This window comes from Mus musculus, chromosome 14, assembly GCF_000001635.26.
Source record: "Mus musculus strain C57BL/6J chromosome 14, GRCm38.p6 C57BL/6J".
In the NCBI taxonomy this organism is placed as follows: Eukaryota; Metazoa; Chordata; class Mammalia; order Rodentia; family Muridae; genus Mus; species Mus musculus.
Window position 1 is genome coordinate 42052282 of NC_000080.6, and position 19741 is coordinate 42072022.

Here is a 19741-nt window from a genome sequence, read left to right on the forward strand (position 1 = left end):
ATGGCAGTATATAATATTATACAAAAGCTTGAAGCCTGAGTTCAGAGTCCTATCACCCCTATCTAAAGCTTCTCATGGAGTCATGCACCTGTAATAACAGCAGTGGGGGCGACACCTAGGCAAATCCCTGAGTACACTGGGTAGTGTAGCCAATTGCTGAGGTCCCTGATCAGTGAGAGACCTATTCTTGAAAATTACAATTTTAATGTATTTGAGGCAGATTCCCAGTAGCGACCTCTGACCTCAACTTGTATGCACAACCCCAAACCCCCTAAAAGAACATTGTCATGAAGCACTACTGACTAATGTATTGATGTCATCCCTTGTAAACTTAGTATGCTTCATCATGTCTTCGGCTTCTACTCTGTTCAAACAACTTTCTGACAGTTCATTGCTTGGTGTCTTCTCTCTAAAAGTTGGTTTCTGTAGAGTAAATTGAATTATTTCATTATTTTTTTTTAATCATCTTCTTACACTCCAGGTTTTATCCCCTTCCAGGTCTACTATCTAACTCTTCCCCACCCCATACCTCTATCCAGACCCCATCTCTACCTGGATGTTCCCACGATATCCACAACTGTCACCCCACTAGCCATTTCCTTCCTTGGGCTTCCAGTTTTTTAAGGGTTAGGTGCATCTTCTCTGACTGAACTTTGACCTGGTAGTCCTTTGCTGTATATGTGTTTGAAGCCTCATAAATGCTGATGAATGCTGCCTGGTTGGTGGTACAGGGTCTGAGAGGTCTCTGGGATCTAAGTTAATTGTGTCTGCTGGTCCTGCTACAGGGTCACCCTGCCCCTCAGCATACATGTCTTTTGGGTCCGAGTTACATCACTCAGTATGATAGTTTGTAGTTCCACCCATGTACATGCAAATCTCAGGATGTCCTTGTGCTTAGTAGCTTAGTAGTATTCCACTATGTAAATGAACCATATTTTCTATATCCATTCTTCTGATGTGGGATATCTGGGTTTTCTCCAGCATCTGGGTATCACAAATAAGGCTACTATGAACATAGTGGAATATGTAGCCCCTTGGTATGGTGGGGCATCTTTTGGGTTCAAACCCAAGAGTGGAAAAGCTGGATCTTCAGGCAGATATATTTTCAATTTTCTGAGGAAGCTCCAAATTGATTTCCAGAGTGGTTTTTACAAGTTTCCAATCCCCCCAGCAATGGAGGAATGTTCCTTTTTCTCCACATCCTTGCCAACATGTACTGTCAGTGTAGGTTTAGATCTTAGCATGTCAGATGGGTGTAACCTGGAATCTCAGGGTCGTTTTGATTTGCACTTCTCCGATCACTAAGGACTTTGAATGATTTCTATAGTAATGCTTTTTCATTTTGTTCACCCTTGTCAGGATTTTCTTTTTTCTTCATTCAAAATTATTATGGATGTAAAAGAAAAGCAGGAAAAAATATAAAAGTAGACATATGTGTGTACATGCTTCACTCACTTTCTCCAGAGGTCAACTGCTTACAGTCATAGCAATGTGGTCCACACCAGGAAGTACAGACTGCAATGACACTTTTAGTCAACCTCTTCTCACCCGACTCATTGTTCCACTCACCTTCTCTTTTGTCCTGGGTCTGCATCTAAGCCCTGTCTTACATCGTGTTGCTTCCTCCTGTTTTCCTCCCATCTGTGAATGCTGTAGACTTCTTCATCATTCTGACCTTAACTTTTGAAGAAGATTCAGAAAGTAATAAATAACTTCAACCACAAATTAGACAGAAGTGGGGAGGAGACAAAGAAAAGTAATTTTTTTCAATAATTTGTAAGCCTGGACACATAAACTAATACTATGAAAATGAAAGCCAAGTAGTGATCCAAAGAGAAAAATCTTATGGGGCATATTGTCCCTTATCTATAATTCTACCAATTGGAAATCTTAGGCATAGTATTATTATGAGATTTATGCCAACTTGAGCCATAGTGTCAGAAGCAGTCTCAAAATTTTTCACAAATTTAATTAGAGGAAGAAATAATGAAATAAACAGAGATATAAAAAGAAACAAGAGCAAATGAAGAAGGAAATTATTAAACGTGGATGAAAGGAAGGAAGGATGTAAGGAAGGTGGGTAGGAAAGAAGGAAGAAAGTATGGCGGGAGAGAGGGAACATGGGAGGGATACAGGAAAGGAAGAAGGAACTCAGAAAAGGAGGAAGCACAGGATAATCTTTTAACTCTGGAGATCCCAAAGAGCTTAAATTCTAATCTCCCTATCTAGATTAAATGAACAAGGGCTCCAGTCACTGTTACAATGAACTTCCACTATACTTTAAGATATATATGATTTCTTAGAATCAGGCAGTAGGCATTTGTGGTGCATGATTTTACCTGAGTCTCCCAAGGACAGCATGGTGTATAGAGTGAGGTAGAGACCAGCTTGGAATAAACACAGAAACACTATCTCAAAACCGCCATGAGAGAGAGAGAGTGACAGGGACAGAGAGACAGACATAGACAGAGACAGAGAAACAGACGCAAACAGAAACATAATTAAGGGACAAAGAGAGAGTCAGAAAGAGAAAAATAATCTCACTCTGGTCTAGACTATTCCCATGAGGAGAATACAGGAGGTATTCATCTACCTTGCATCACTAATAAGGTCATACATTATTTGAACATAAACTGAGTCATGGACTGAGTTGGGAAAGGTTGAGCAGATCTCTGCTTTGCACACAGAAGCTTCAGTCTTGACAATATCTCTGTGGGAAAAAAAAAAAGTTGTTCTCATCACACTCAGAAGAAACTTTTGATACAAGATGGCACACTTTTATGGGTTTCTAAAAAGGAAATTTGGTTTAGTTCCTTAACTTGATAAGAGGCCTCAACCAGAAACACATACCACACTCTGTTCCTTAGTCAGGAATCAAAAGAATTTTCTTTAGAGAGGGAACTTTGACAGAAGATTTCCATCATTGGTTCCATTTAACCATTTAGGTCCAAGAAAAAGAAAGCAACATTCTATTTCTTGGTGTGAAAAATTAAATCATCGTTACACAATGATATCATTATTTACATACTAACTTAAGAGAATTTAAAGGTGAGCCCCTTCCGGTCCGATCAGCACAGGGTAGCTAGGGCGCACAGTCGTCTGACTACCGCCAGCTACCCACAACACCCGCCAAGCGATCTTAAGACTTCTGGTGAGTGGAACACAGCATCTGCACCAATCCAATCGAGTGGGACTTGAGACTGCATTAGTCAGGGAAGCAAAAACCCGGTCTGAGTAGGGGCACAAGCCCCTTATGGTCCGAGCAGCACCTGGGTAGCTAGGGCGCACAGTTGGCTAACTACCACCAGATACCCACAACACTAGCCATGCGATCTTAAGAATTCTGAGGATTGGGATCTGCCCAGCGCAGGAGCGCTTTGCCTGAGCATCAGCAGCAGACATCTCGGTTCCGGGATCCCGCCAAGTGTATCCTGCACAGGCAGATGACCATTTTCCCAGCCAGAGGATAGGGATCTGCCCGGCGTGGGAGCATTTGGCCTGAGCATCAGCAGCAGACATCTTGGTTCTGTGATCCCGCCTAGTGTGTCCTGTACAGGCAGGTGACTATTTTCCCAGTCAGAGGATAGGGACTTGCCTGGTGCGGGAGCTCTTTGCCTGAGCATTGGCAGCAGACATCTTAGTTCCGGGACCCTGCCTAGTGTACCCTGCACAGACATCTTAGTTCCAGGATCCTGCCGAGTGTATCCTGCACAGCTCCAGAGAATACCAGATGGCGAAAGGCAAACGTAAGAATCCTACTAACAGAAATCAAGACCACTCACCATCATCAGAACGCAGCACTCCCACGCCACCTAGTCCTGGGCACCCCAACACAACCGAAAAGCTAGACCCAAATTTAAAAGCATATCTCATGATGATGGTAGAGGACATAAAGAAGGACTTTAATAACTCACTTAAAGAAATACAGGAGAGCACTGCTAAAGAGTTACAACTCCTTAAAGAAAAGCAGGAAAACACAACCAAACAGGTAGAAGTCCTTATAGAAAAACAGGAAAACACATCCAAACAGGTGATGGAAATGAACAAAACCATACTAGACCTAAAAAGGGAAGTAGACACAATAAAGAAAACCCAAAGTGAGGCAACACTGGAGATAGAAACCCTAGGAAAGAAATCTGGAACCATAGACGTGAGTATCAGCAACAGAATACAAGAGGTGGAAGAGAGAATCTCAGGTGCAGAAGATTCCATAGAGAACATCGGCACATCAATCAAAGAAAATACAAAATGCAAAAAGATCCTAACTCAAAACATCCAGGAAATCCAAGACACAATGAGAAGACCAAACCTACAGATAATAGGGGTTGATGAGAATGAAGATTTTCAACTTAAAGGGCCAGCAAATATATTCAACAAAATTATAGAAGAAAACTTCCCAAACCTAAAGAATGGCATGCCCATGAACATACAAGAAGCCTACAGAACTCCAAATAGACTGGACCAGAAAAGAAATTCCTCCCGACACATAATAATCAGAACAAAAAAATGCACTAAATAAAGAGAGAATATTAAAAGCAGTAAGGGAGAAAGGTCAAGTAACATATAAAGGAAGGCCTATCAGAATTACACCAGACTTTTCACCAGAGACTATGAAAGCCAGAAGAGCCTGGACAGATGTTATACAGACACTAAGAGAACACAAATTCCAGCCCAGGCTACTATACCCAGCCAAACTCTCAATTACCATAGATGGAGAAACCAAAGTATTCCATGACAAAACCAAATTCACACATTATCTCTCCACGAATCCAGCCCTTCAAAGGATAATAACAGAAAAGAAGCAATACAAGGACGGAAATCACGCCCTAGAACAACCAAGAAAGTAATCATTCAACAAACCAAAAAGAAGACAGCCACAAGAACAGAATGCCAACTCTAACAACAAAAATAAAAGGAAGCAACAATTACTTTTCCTTAATATCTCTTAATATCAATGGTCTCAACTCCCCAATAAAAAGACATAGACTAACAGACTGGCTACACAAACAGGACCCAGCATTCTGCTGCTTACAGGAAACCCATCTCAGGGAAAAAGACAGACACTACCTCAGAGTGAAAGGCTGGAAAACAATTTTCCAAGCAAATGGTCTGAAGAAACAAGCTGGAGTAGCCATTCTAATATTGGATAAAATCGACTTCCAACCCAAAGTTATCAAAAAAGACAAGGAGGGACACTTCATGCTCATCAAAGGTAAAATCCTCCAAGAGGAACTCTCAATTCTGAATATATACGCTCCAAATGCAAGGGCAGCCACATTCATTAAAGACACTTTAGTAAAGCTCAAAGCACACATTGCACCTCACACAATAATAGTGGGAGACTTCAACACCCCACTTTCACCAATGGACAGATCGTGGAAACAGAAACTAAACAGGGACACAGTGAAACTAACAGAGGTTATGAAACAAATGTATCTGACAGATATCTACAGAACATTTTATCCTAAAACAAAAGGATATACCTTCTTCTCAGCACCTCACGGGACTTTCTCCAAAATTGACCATATAATTGGCCACAAAACAGGCCTCAACAGATACAAAAATATTGAAATTGTCCCATGTATCCTATCAGACCACCATGGCCTAAGGCTGATCTTCAATAACAACACAAATAATGGAAAGCCAACATTCACGTGGAAACTGAACAACACTCTTCTCAATGATACCTTGGTCAAGGAAGGAATAAAGAAAGAAATTAAAGACTTTTTAGAGTTTAATGAAAATGAAGCCACAACATACCCAAACCTATGGGACACAATGAAAGCATTTCAAAAAGGGAAACTCATAGCTCTGAGTGCCTCCAAATAGAAACGGGAGAGAGCACATACTAGCAGCTTGACAACACATCTAAAAGCTCTAGAAAAAAAGGAAGCAAATTCACCCAAGAGGAGTAGACTGCAGGAAATAATCAAACTCAGGGGCGAAATCAACCAAGTGGAAACAAGAAAAACTATTCAAATAATTAACCAAAGGAGGAGTTGGTTCTTTGAGAAAATCAACAAGATAGATAAACCCTTAGCTAGACTCACTAGAGGGCACAGGGACAACATCCTAATTAACAAAATCAGAAATGAAAAGGGAGACATAACAACAGAACCTGAAGAAATCCAAAACACCATCAGATCCTTCTACAAAAGGCTATACTCAACAAAACTGGAAAACCTGGATTAAATGGAGAAGTTTCTAGACAGATACCAGGTACCAAAGTTAAATCAGGATCAAGTTAACGATCTAAACAGTCCCATATCCCAAAAGGAAATAGAAGCAGTCATTAATTGTCTCCCAACCAAAAAAAGCCCAGGACCAGATGGGTTTAGTGCAGAGTTCTACCAGACCTTCAAAGAAGATCTAGTCCCAGTTCTGCACAAACTATTCCACAAAATAGAAGTAGAGGGAACTCTACCCAACTCATTCTATGAAGCCACAATTACTCTGATACCTAAACCACAGAAAGATCCAACAAAGATAGAGAACTTCAGACCAATTTCCCTTATGAATATCGATGCAAAAATCCTCAATAAAGTTCTTGCTAACCGAATCCAAGAACACATTAAAGCAATCATCCATCCTGACCAAGTAGGTTTTATTCCAGGGATGCAGGGATGGTTTAATATACAAAAATCCATCAATGTAATCCATTATATAAACAAACTCAAAGACAAAAACCACATGATCATCTCATTAGATGCGGAAAAAGCATTCGACAAGATCCAACACCCATTCATGATAAAAGTCTTTCAAAGATCAGGAATTCAAGGCCCATACCTAAACATGATAAAAGCAATCTATAGCAAACCAGTAGCCAACATCAAAGTAAATGCTGAGAAGATGGAAGCAATCCCACTAAAATCAGGGACTAGATAAGGCTGCCCACTTTCTCCTTACCTCTTCAACATAGTACTTGAAGTTCTAGCCAGAGCAATTCGATGACAAAAGGAGATCAAGGGGATACAAATTGGAAAAGATGAAGTCAAAATATCACTTTTTGCGGATGATATGATATTATATGGGCCTTGAATTCCTGATCTTTCCAAAACTTTTATCATGAATGGGTGTTGGATCTTGTCAAATGCTTTTTCTGCATCTAACGAGATGATCATTTGGTTTTTGTCTTTGAGTTTGTTTATATAATGGATTACATTGATGGATTTTCGTATATTAAACCATCCCTGCATCCTTGGAATAAAACCTACTTGGACAGGATGGATGATTGCTTTAATGTGTTCTTGGATTCGGTTAGCGAGAATTTTATTGAGGATTTTTGCATCGATATTCATAAGAGAAATTGGTCTGAAGTTCTCTATCTTTGTTGGGTCTTTCTGTGGTTTAGGTATCAGAGTAATAGTGGCTTCATAAAATGAGTTGGGTAGAGTACCTTCTACTTCTATTTTGTGAAATAGTTTGTGCAGAATTGGAATTAGATCTTCTTTGAAGGTCTGATAGAACTCTGCACTAAACCCATCTGGTCCTGGGCTTTTTTTGGTTGGGAGACTATTAATAACTGCTTCTATTTCTTTAGGTGATATGGGACTGTTTAGATGGTCAACTTGATCCTGATTCAACTTTGGTACCTGGTATCTGTCCAGAAATTTGTCCATTTCGTCCAGGTTTTCCAGTTTTGTTGAGTATAGCCTTTTGTAGAAGGATCTGATGGTGTTTTGGATTTCTTCAGGATCTGTTGTTATGTCTCCCTTTTCATTTCTGATTTTGTTAATTAGGATTTTGTCCCTGTGCCCTTTAGTGAGTCTAGCTAAGGGTTTATCTATCTTGTTGATTTTCTCAAAGAACCAACTCCTCGTTTGGTTAATTCTTTGAATAGTTCTTCTTGTTTCCACTTGGTTGATTTCACCCCTGAGTTTGATTATTTCCTGCCGTCTACTCCTCTTGGGTGAATTTGCTTCCTTTTTTTCTAGAGCTTTTAGATGTGTTGTCAAGCTGCTAGTATGTGCTGTCTCCCGTTTCTTCTTGGAGGCACTCAGCGCTATGAGTTTCCCTCTTAGAAATGCTTTCATTGTGTCCCATAGGTTTGGGTACGTTGTGGCTTCATTTTCATTAAACTCTAAAAAGTCTTTAATTTCTTTCTTTATTCCTTCCTTGACCAAGGTATCATTGAGAAGAGTGTTATTCAGTTTCCACGTGAATGTTGGCTTTCCATTATTTATGTTGTTATTGAAGATCAGTCTTAGGCCATGGTGGTCTGATAGGATACATGGCACAATTTCAATATTTTTGTATCTATTGAGGCCTGTTTTGTGACCAATTATATGGTCAATTTTGGAGAAGGTCCCGTGAGGTGCTGAGAAGAAAGTATATCCTTTTGTTTTAGGATAAAATGTTCTGTAGATATCTGTCAGGTCCATTTGTTTCATAACTTCTGTTAGTTTCACTGTGTCCCTGTTTAGTTTCTGTTTCCACGATCTGTCCTTTGAAGAAAGTGGTGTGTTGAAGTCTCCCACTATTATTGTGTGAGGTGCAATGTATGCTTTGAGCTTTACTAAAGTGTCTCTAATGAATGTGGCTGCCCTGGCATTTGGTGCGTAGATATTCAGAATTGAGAGTTCCTCTTGGAGGATTTTACCTTTGATGAGTATGAAGTGTCCCTCCTTGTCTTTTTTGATAACTTTGGGTTGGAAGTCGATTTTATCCGATATTAAAATGGCTACTCCAGCTTGTTTCTTCAGTCCATTTGCTTGGAAAATTGTTTTCCAGCCTTTCACTCTGAGGTAGTGTCTGTCTTTTTCCCTGAGATGGGTTTCCTGTAAGCAGCAGAATGTTGGGTCCTGTTTGTGTAGCCAGTCTGTTAGTCTATGTCTTTTTATTGGGGAATTGAGTCCATTGATATTAAGAGATATTAAGGAAAAGTAATTGTTGCTCCCTTTTATTTTTGTTGTTAGAGTTGGCATTCTGTTCTTGTGGCTGTCTTCTTTTTGGTTTGTTGAATGATTACTTTCTTGGTTGTTCTAGGGCGTGATTTCCGTCCTTGTATTGCTTCTTTTCTGTTATTATCCTTTGAAGGGCTGGATTCGTGGAAAGATATTGTGTGAACTTGGTTTTGTCGTGGAATACTTTGGTTTCTCCATCTATGGTAATTGAGAGTTTGGCCAGGTAGTGGCTGAAATTTCAAGAAGAGATTTTCTGGCTGGTGAGGGGAGAGTTTGTGGAGACCAAAACATATCAGAGGAAAAGCCTGCTTTTGTCCTGACAGCTCAGAAGAGACAACCCTGAGAAAATCCTCCACCATGACAGATAGTAGCAGAGAGGGAAGTGCTGGGTATAAAGGTCATGTAAGCATCTTAATCAAGTGAAGTTGTTCTTACTGAATAATGGAGAGTTCATGAATGCCAGCTCAGTGTGGCCTCTCAGGACCTTTAGTGGCTGAGTCATCTCCTCCTTTCCTGTATGAATGTACCGACTGTGAAAAATTGATTTTTTACTCATTTTTAGCAAAGGCTAACTTCAAGACCTATCCAAGTACCTCTCCTCCTGCTCCTATCCTACTTGGAAGGAAAGGAGCAGGGAGGCCATTGTTCAGAGCCAATGTTCTCTGAATTGTTAATTGACTCCCCAGCATCAGTTGGACTCAATATATTTTGTCCTATCTGTCTTCTAAGCTTTTTCAACATTTGATTTCTGTGCCCATAGACGTTGTACTAAGTCTCACTTCATACTCCAATTCCTAGGGATTTCTACAGTCTTTCACTATCATAGAAGTTTGCAAAGAATTCATTCACTGGTTTTTAAGCTTTTCCCATGTTATTTTATTTCTGGTTTATCAAATTGACTCCTTTTCTTTGTTTTCTGGAGATCATGTGCAGATTTTGAAATGATAATCCCACTCAATCTTATATAAAAGAACTAATATTAGTGGTCCTGAAAATACTTAAGCAGTTACTCAACATCCTGTAGGAAGACAAAACACAAAATTAAGTACATATAATGGGGAACAATTTACTCCAAAAGAGAGAGCAGGGTTTGTAGAGAAGAGCAAACAGCCAATAAGGCTCAGAAACCAGTGGGGCTCTGCAGCCTGGAAACAGGACAACAATGTATGGTTCGGTGCCATTCCTGACAGACAAGGTCAGAATTCATCCTCATCCTTAGGGAACAAGCCACCTCCAGATGAAAATTAAAATTGTTTCCTTCAACTACCCTCCCCAGCACACAAAGAAACCTGTCTTAATTATACAAGGACACATAGGTTAAGAAGATTAGCCAAGATCTTCTCAAGTCTCATAATCTCTGTATAATTTAGAAGTTCAGTTTATTTATTACTTTAAAAATATTTTTAATTAATTATTTTCTTTATTTATATTTCAAATGTTTTCCCATTTCCTGGTTTCTCATATGAAAAACCCCTATCCCCTACCCACTCCCACTGCTCACTGACCAACCTACTCCAGCTACCTGGTCCTGACATTCCCCTACATTAGGACATTGAGCCTTCACAAGACTAAGGACATCTTCTCTCATTGATAACCAACAAAGCCATCCTCTGCTAAATATGCAGCTAGAGAAATAGTTCCCTCCATATGTACTCTTGGGCAGTGCTTTAGTCCCTAAGATCACTGGGGTACTGGTTGGTTCATATTGTTCCTCCTATGGGGCTGCAAAACCCCTCAGTACCTTGGGTCCTTTCTCTATCTCCTCCATTGTGGTCCCTGTGATCAGTCCAATGGTTGGCTGAGAGCATCCTCCTCAGTATTTGATAAGCACTGACAGAGTCTCTCAGGAGATAGCTATACCAGGCTCTGGTCAGCAAGCCCTTGTTGGCATCCACAATAGCACCTGGTGTAGTGACACTATAGGGAATGATTAGTCAGATAGGACATCCTGTAAATGACTTTTCATTCAGTCTCTGCTCTATACTTTGTCTCTCTGTCTCCACCCATGGGTATTTTGTTCCCACTTCTAAGAAGGACCAATGTATCCCCACTTTGGTTTTTCCTGGTTGTTTGTTAATCCATTGTTTTTAATAGCTGAACAGTACTCCATTGTGTAATTACATCACATTTTTTGCATCCATTCCTCGGTTGAGGGACATCTGGGTTCTTTCCAGCTACTGGCTATTATAATAAGGCTGCTATGAACATAGCAGAGCATGTGTCATTATTACATGTTGGAGCATCTTCTCAGTACATGCCCAGGAGTGGTATTGCTGGGTCGTCAAGTAGTACTATGTCCACTCTTCTGAGGAACCACCCAACTGATTTCCAGAGTGTTTTTCAATCATCAGTGGACTCAGTTCCCAAATAAAATGACATAGAGTAAAAGAGTGGAAAAGTAAACAGGACCCAGATACTACCTCAGAATTAAAATCTGGAAAACAATTTTCCAAACAAATGTTCCCAAGAAATAAGCTGAAGTAGGCATTCTAATATCAAATAAAATCGACTTTCAGCCTAAAGTTTTCAAAAAAAATAAGGAAGGACACTTCATATTCATCAAAGGAAACATCTACCAAGATAAACTCTCAATTCTGAACATCTATGCTCCAATTGCAAAAGAAATCAAAGCCATAAAAGAAATTTTACTGAAGTTCAAAGCACATATTGTAACTCACACAATACTGGAGGGAGACTTCAGTAAGCCACTCTCATCAATGGTCAGATCATGGATAAAGAATCTAAACAGAGACACAGTGAAACTAACAGAAGTTATGATCAAAATCGATTTAACAGATATCTATAGAACATTTCATCCTAAATGCAAAGAATATACTGTCTTCTCAGCACCTCATGGCATCTTTTACAAAATTGACCATATAATCGTTCACAAAACAGGCCACAACAGATACAAACAATGAAGTAATCCCATGCAACCTGTCAGATCACCACAGACTAAGGCTGCTCTTCAATAGCAACAAAAACAACAGAAAGCCCACATACACATGGAAGCTGAACAATGCTCTCCTCAATTATGACTAGGCCAAGGAAGAATTAAAGAAAGAAATTAAAGACTTTTTAAAATTCAGTGAAAACAATGTTACAGCACACCCAAACTTATGGGACACAAAGAAAACTATGTTAAATGGAAAACTCATAGCTCTGAGTACCTTCTAAAAGAAACTGGAGAGAGTATACACTAGCAGCTTGACAGAACATCTGAAAATTCTAGAACAAAAAGAAGCAAATATACCCAAGAAGAGTAGATGGCAGGAAGTAATCAAACTCGGGGCTGAAATTAACCAAAGAAACAAAAAAACTATACAATGAATCAACAAAACCAGATGATTCTTTGAGAAAATCTACAAGATAGAAAATCCCTTAGCCAGACTAACCTAATGGCACAGAGACAGTATCCAAATTAACAAAATCAGAAATGAAAAGGGAGACATAATGACAGAAACCAAGCTAATAAAAAGAAAGAAAGAAAGAAAGAAAGAAAGAAAGAAAGGAAGGAAGGAAGGAAGGAAGGAAGGAAGGAAGGAAGGAGGAAGGAAGGAAGGAAGGAAGGAAGGAAGGAAGGAAGGAAGGAAGGAAGGATGGAAAGAAAGAAAGAAAGAAAGAAAGAAAGTAAGAGAGACCCTCAAATCCTACTACAAAACTGTACTCAAAACTGGAAAATCTGGATGCAATGGACAAATTTTGACAGATACCAGGTACCATAATTAAATCAGGATCAGATAAACCATGTGAACTGTCTCATAACCCCTAAAGAATTAGAAGCAATGGGTAAAATCTCCGATCCAACAAAAGCTCGGGACCAGATGGGTTTAGTGCAGAATTCTTTCAAACCTTCAAAGAAGACCTAATACCTATTCCCTTCAAACCATTCCACAGAATAGAAACAAAAGGAATAATACCCAATGTGCTCTATGGAGCCACAGTTACACTGATACCAAAGCCACACAAAGACCCAACGAGGAAAGAACTTCTGAATTTCACTTATGGATACCAGTGCAAAATTATGCAATTCACTTCTCATGATGAGTTTGTTACATGAGACCATACAAGGTAACTAATGTCTCTGTGACTGTTTTCCTTCTTTGAAAGTGAGTAATGAGATCGATCATCTGAGGAGTAACCACTCCTGACTAACATGAATGATAGGACTGTACAGAGCATGGGCTTAACGTTCTAGGTACAGTGCAAATAACTGGGGCAGTTAACAACAAAAACCAAAGGAAACAATAGAAATACTAACAACATTTTTAAAAATACCTTCTGAGTGCTGGGATTAAAGGCATGCCTCTGGCTAGTTTTATATGTATTTATAATAAAAAACAACAAAATACCCTATTACAGGTCTAGCAGTGGCAGTAGAGGGAGGTGTGTGATTCTGTGTGCTGCTTCCTTTCCCCAGGTACCTCAAGTTATCAGTCCTGTACCAGGTGAGCTGGACCTAAGAGCAGCCTAGTTGACCTTCCTGCTGCCTGGAATGATTCTGCAACAATCCTTTTCTTGATAAAAAAGAGCATGTATGGAGTAGGCCCCTTCTTGGTGGTTCCAAAATCCTTTAGGCCAGGAAACAACCAAGCCACCGTTAGTGAAAAATCAAAGGAAAAATCACATTGGCACAATATAGGCCTCATTTTGGAAGAAAACACCCTCAATTCTAAGGCTTCAATAATCCCCCCCCCCCAATATTGAGCTCTGCATATTGGTATTGTGTGGCTCCAGATGGTAGTCAAAGGCAGATGTCTTCCAGTAAAAGACATATATGAATTTTCATCTTGCATCTCTGAGGGCAGGTTGCATTATAGCACACATTCAGCACACCCAGCATAAGAACACAGAAGCCTCAGATGACAAAGCCAAAGGGACTCCATCCTGAACTTATGGACCCATTAAAATTGAGGTTTAACCTGAACTCAGGCCATTCCATTCCCTGCCCTACCTCCTGAGTAGGGAGTAACTCGTGTTTGCTATGAGTAAAGTATTATGGTACAACCCCCAGCATCCTCATGCCTGCACTTGGGAATTCAGGAAGACAGATATTAGAGAAGTGATGGCTAGGAGGCTACAATGCAGTAATTTGTATAGTCCAGGTTGACCTTTGCTCACTGATGCCCACTTTAATTGTCTGGTTGTATTTGAGAAAGGGAGGGTGTGCAAGTTAATATTTTGAAGATAGGACAGACAGATTACCATTTTATATTTGTCCTGATGTTGAGCCCCTATATTCCAAAGAAAGGGGAGTTTTCCTGAAAAAGATGGGATTGTAAACAGAAGATTTTGTGAATCACATGGATATGTATGTGGGAACAATGCCCACTATCAAGATATGCACAGTAAGAAAATATTATCCAGGTTTTATACAATTAAAGGTATAGGAGAAAGATATTGACCTTTGTGAAACAGGGAAAACCTGGGGAAGTAGACCGTATGTCACAAGAATTCACTTAGGTGGTATATTTCTTATTGAGAAATAGCTCTTATATTCACTGTCCCTAGAGATTTGGGTGCTAACAAAAACCTCTTATGCATTTCAGGGTCCTAATCAATGCTTTTCATCGAAAGCACTTGTTTTCTAATGAAGCAGATGAGAAATCTCTTAAATTTGGAAGGAGAGGTTGCCAAAGGGTATTTCCCAAGTCACAGGAGAGGCTCCAGGAAATGCACAACAGAAACTGGTCAATTTGGGGAGAACTAGTTATCAAATAGGCCTTAGCCTTTCCCAGTGACATCATAAGTAATGCCTTCCTTGGACCATCTGTTGTAGCTATGAGAGAACTAGAATCTTCTATGACATCACCTGTGTTGTGGTTACAAAAGCTGCTTGTGGGATATTCCTTCAGTGCCTTTCTTATTCTCTATCAGGCATGTTTTCCCGGCTGCTCAGGTTATTTCACAGGGAGAATGGCAATCAAGGAGAGACCAGACCAAGGCAGAAGGAATTTGGCATCCTTTCTTATGAAAAAGGAAGAATGAAATCATTCTGGGGAAGACACGGTGAGTCCTTGGCAGAGTTGGGGAAATTTCTGGAACAGGTAGGCTTGAGCTAGCCTTCCCTGAGTAGATCTTACAAGCTGGAGCCTTGGAGTTTCTTAATGACAGACCAAGAGTCTAGAATTCCTGATAATTCATTTGACAGAGCCAGGAATTGACAAGCCTGCAGCTATTTTTCTGGGAGCTATTCAATTTCATTTAGTGTCAAAGACTGCCCTGTGAAGGCACTATGAGAATAACAATGTATCCCTTATTGGTAGGGAGTTGAAGCACTTCATCTTCTAGATTATTGTAGGATACATGAGTCTCTGATGCAGAGAAGAGAGAAGGATTCTAACCTGGTCATGTGTTGAGGTCTCAGACACTTTGAGTTTGAACACACATGATTAGGTATTGATGAGTAAAGTATTATGGTACAACCCCCAGCATCCTCATGCCTGCACTTGGGAATTCAGGAAGACAGATATTAGAGAAGTGATGGCCAGGAGTCTACGATGCAGTAATTTGTACAGTCCAGGTTGACCTTTGCTAAGCACTATGAACTTCAGGTTTTCTTGACATAACATATGACATGAGCTGGAAATGTTCCCCAAACCTTTATGTCTGAGGCAGCTTTTGGATTTCAGGGCAAGGGGGAATGCTATAAGAACTGTGGTGGTAGTTGGGACCAACAGTGGTGGTTGGGAAGAGGAATATAGCTTAGCAGACCAGCTCAAAAAAAGCCTTTCTGCTTTTTCAGCGATTAATCCTGTCTCTAGCTTTTCTCTTCCTCAACCTTTTCTTTGGGACTCAGAATGGTCTCCCCTGCCCTGGGCCATCAACTATGGAAATGCATTTGTGTTTATCTATCTTCAGTGTCTGCTGGGAGAACATCATCCCAAAGTTGCAACATCACTAATCATATGAAGAATATGAATAAACTAGAAGATATGAAATTTTATATCAGGAAGATAAATGCTGAGTGGGAAGAACTTTTTCGAATCTTGGACATTGACATGAATACTGATTTGAACTATAGGTAAAATTATGCCCTGTATCCTGTTGACTGTATTGTGCCCTCTCTGTTGACCCACATTTTCTCCCTTGAATGGAGTGTGTCATCTCTCACATTCATTATAAGAAGTCTTGACAGTTATTTAATTGTTGGATGAGATAAGTGCTGTGTGTTCTATGGTCATCCTCTTTTGTACTTGCCCTTGACGTGCTTGGAGTCTGATTGGTTCTGTCAACAGCTGGAAGGACCTGGTCACAATAGCTGCCTTACTGTGTAAGAATGCAATGTCTGCAGGCCATTACTGCTTTACTCTTGTTTTATTCATTGTACTCTGAGTCTATGGAACCTACCTGGATTTATTTGGCATTTTAATTTTTTTTCTGTGTGTGAAGTTAGTTGTGTGTGTTTTGTTCAGGATCTGGGGTTGTGGGTCCTTCGATGGGTTCTGAGGATTTGTGTGATGGACAGTTTGTAGGGCATGATAGTGTTGAGCCCTTAGAGGCCCAAATTGATCATCAGGGTTCTTTATTCCCTGTGTTTAACTTGGTGTCACATAGGATTCTCCTGGAGTAGGAAGTGTTATAAAGCCTTTTCCTTTATATACTAGTTATGCCCTCTGAGAATTCATGTAGCAATATGAACAAAGGATTATCCCTGCCTTAAAACTAAGAGGGAAAAAAAAAGCCTTAAAACTGAGGACCAAAGCCTGTGGGACAGTCTAGTAGAAATATTTCACAGAACTAGTGTATTCCTTGAGGCTCACCTAAGAGTTCTTGAGGGTCAGCTATCTCCATTTGGTCCCCTGGCTCTCTGTCCTCTGCCCAAGATAATAAGTTTAATCAGCACCAATAGGACCCAGTTGGAAGGAGCAAGGATGTGGCATACAATTTCCTTGGGAATTCCAGATACAGCCTTTTTGCACATGATACTTGATTGCTTAGTTCAGAGGATGATTTACTCTTTGGGCCATGCTCTACCACAGGATGAACACTGAATTCACCATCATTAAATCACAACATGAGAAGACAATGTTGGATATGGAGAAAATGACGCAGTCAATAAGTGATACCATTGAGAAGTACAAGGAATTCATAGAAGATAACGATTCCTACAGGTGAGTCCCAGACACAGCTGAGACCCAGCACTAGGCAGGGAATGCTTGTGGCCTTCTGGGACTTTGTACAAAAGTAAGAGCTCTAGTTCTATACTCTCTGTTTCTTAATAGGAGCCCTCCCTTGAGTCATGGGTCTTGGATTTGTACCTCTTGGACTCAGTTTTCCTAAGTGTGAATATTGTCCAAGACCCTCCAGTCTTTATTCTTCCAAATTCAGGATCTTCTGCATCGAAACCATTTCCACCATGCTGGGAATCTCAAGCAACCCTGAACTTCTAGGGTTCTGACAGCAGATTACAAGATCTGGGATCCATGACAAAAATGGAAAGAGTTTATACCTTTTGGGTCTTCTCTCTCCCTAAGAGGGCATTGCCCTCTCCCTACTGATGGTTTTCTGGTACTACACACATATGAGCAACCATGAGGAAGTTTTCCTCTTCTGTGATGTATATGGAACACTCTTGGTGTAGGGTTATCAGAAATATTTTGAGACTTGTTACATGTGGCTGGTCTCTGGATTTGACCTGCCTCTATTTGGTACTTATGGATATACAGTGGACTCTAGTCTCGGGCTTTCTGGGGATCAGAGCCCTTGCAGGGATCATAATATTTGGAAGAGTGGCAGGCAAATCGAAGATAGGTGGGAATCAACATTTATGTTTTATTTGTTTGTGGTTCAGCATCAGGCACACCCACCTCCTGAAAGAATGCAATCAATTGAAGAAAAAAAGTAAGGATGTTGCTGAATGAGAACAGAAAGCTGCTGGTAGAGCAGGCTGACCAGGAGGCATCCTTTGGTGAAGAAAAGAGTTCTGTGATGAGACCAGCAAGAACATACATCCCAAGTGCAAAGCAGCAGCAGGTAGGATGATGTGTATCAGAGGCAGATTTCCCTCATGGCTAACCATACATATAGACAATCAATGTAACAGTCCACCAACTTATCCAGGCACTCACCTCTGTCTCCTCCAAGTGTTTATTTAGGTGATCATCTACAAGGCTTTCTGTGGAGGTAGACTTTTCAAGAAACTGCATGTTTAGCAAACAAATTTTTCTGCCCTGCTATAATCTGCAGTTCACTAGGGGAGATTAGTTGATTACACATCACAACTCTACATGCTATTAAGTTTGAACGGTGCTGGGCTGGAGCCTTTCTTTAGAATAGTAGAGAGCTTTGAAGGAAGATGTAAAGGCTTGTAGCCCATTTGCTTTATGGAGATCATGTGAGATTCCAGGTAGGAAGTAATTTGCAGGGATGATAGCTTAGAGGAATTGACAAATAAGTGGATTTCCTTGTTGCCTTTTTGGAAGTTTTTGTCCCCCACCCCCACCGTTTCCCCTGTAGATTTTGATTCACACTGACTGACTAGCAGCTTGCCAGTCCTATTTTCTTTGAGCGCTGTTGGAGTTGGAGTTCCTGGGCCTTGTGGTCTGGAGCTGGCTGAATGAGCAGGGATGTAGGAAAGGCTTCTCACAATCTCAGGTTTGGTGTGAGAGTTTTGAGGTTTCATGAAAAAAATTTCTCCATATATACCCCTCATTCTGACCAAGAAGAATGTTCTCTAGAGGTTTCTATTTCTCTACTAAGAATACTAGAGTTGAATTTCTCAGTCGAAACATCTACACTGCATATTCTAAATTATTTGGTCTTCTAGCATGACAGATTCTTCATTGTTTTTTGCTCCTAGCCTTGCACAGACATGCTGTCCACCATGGGCATGTGGCCTCTATTTCAGGATCTATCCATGCAGGAGAGTTTGAAGTTTCATCCCAACACTGGTGAACTGCCCTTAAATGGTTATTCCTTCCTCTACCTCTACCCACTGAGGAACTTCTCAATTCTGCATTTCATCAATGAGGCATTTCATGCCTAGTCTGCATGGTTATCCTCCATGAGAGGTGACAGATTTGCTCCAACCTTGACAATTCTATGGCCTTATCTTGAACCCACAAGAGCTCTGGATGGGTGCCAGGTAACCTAGGAAAATTAGCATTTCATCTTCAAGCACCTGAACCTATAGGTCTCCATAAACTTCTATCTTTGATTGTGGATGATCTTGTTCAATTAAAAAACCACACAGTCTGGAAGGACAAAGAAGAAATATAGAGTAGGGAGAAGAAAGAAGGTTCTTCCATTAAGAACATTTTTCTTTTTTTTTAATTTTTTTATTTTAAATATTTTTTATTATTACGTATTTTCCTCAATTACATTTAGAATGCTATCCCAAAAGTCCCCCATACCCTCCCCCCCACTTCCCTACCCATCCATTCCCATTTTTTTGGCCCTGGCATTCCCCTGTACTGGGGCATATAAAGTTTGCGTGTCCAATGGGCCTCTCTTTCCAGTGATGGCCGACTAGGCCATCTTTTGATACATATGCAGCTAGAGTCAAGAGCTCCGGGTACTGGTTAGTTCATAATGTTGTTGCACCTACAGGCTTGCAGAGGACCCAGAGTGCATCTAACAATCCTATTAATGAGTCTCTGGTTGAATACCATGCCCTCTTCTGGCCTCCGGAGGAATTGCATGCATTTGGGGCACAGTTGTGGTCCTGTGGGGATTTCTAGAGCCCCCTCTGGTCACCCCTAGGGTCCTGCCCTGCAAGCCTGGCTTGCTTGCTTTTTGCTGGTTTTGCTGGTACCAGGTGCGGGTTGTGGCAGGCAAAACATACATATAAATAATAATAATAGTAATAATAATAATAATAATAATAATAATAATAA

At 40.4% G+C, this 19741-nt stretch overlaps 1 pseudogene across 1 annotated transcript; it reads left to right on the forward strand.

Moving 5' to 3' along the window:
• Positions 1–14756: 14756 nt before the first annotated feature.
• Positions 14757–19066, forward strand: Gm7991 (predicted gene 7991; annotated as a pseudogene). Its single transcript, NR_165615.1, has 5 exons — positions 14757–14912; positions 15765–15927; positions 16886–17017; positions 17698–17879; positions 18706–19066. The product of NR_165615.1 is annotated as a predicted gene 7991 (transcript).
• The last annotated feature ends 675 nt before the right edge of the window (positions 19067–19741 follow it).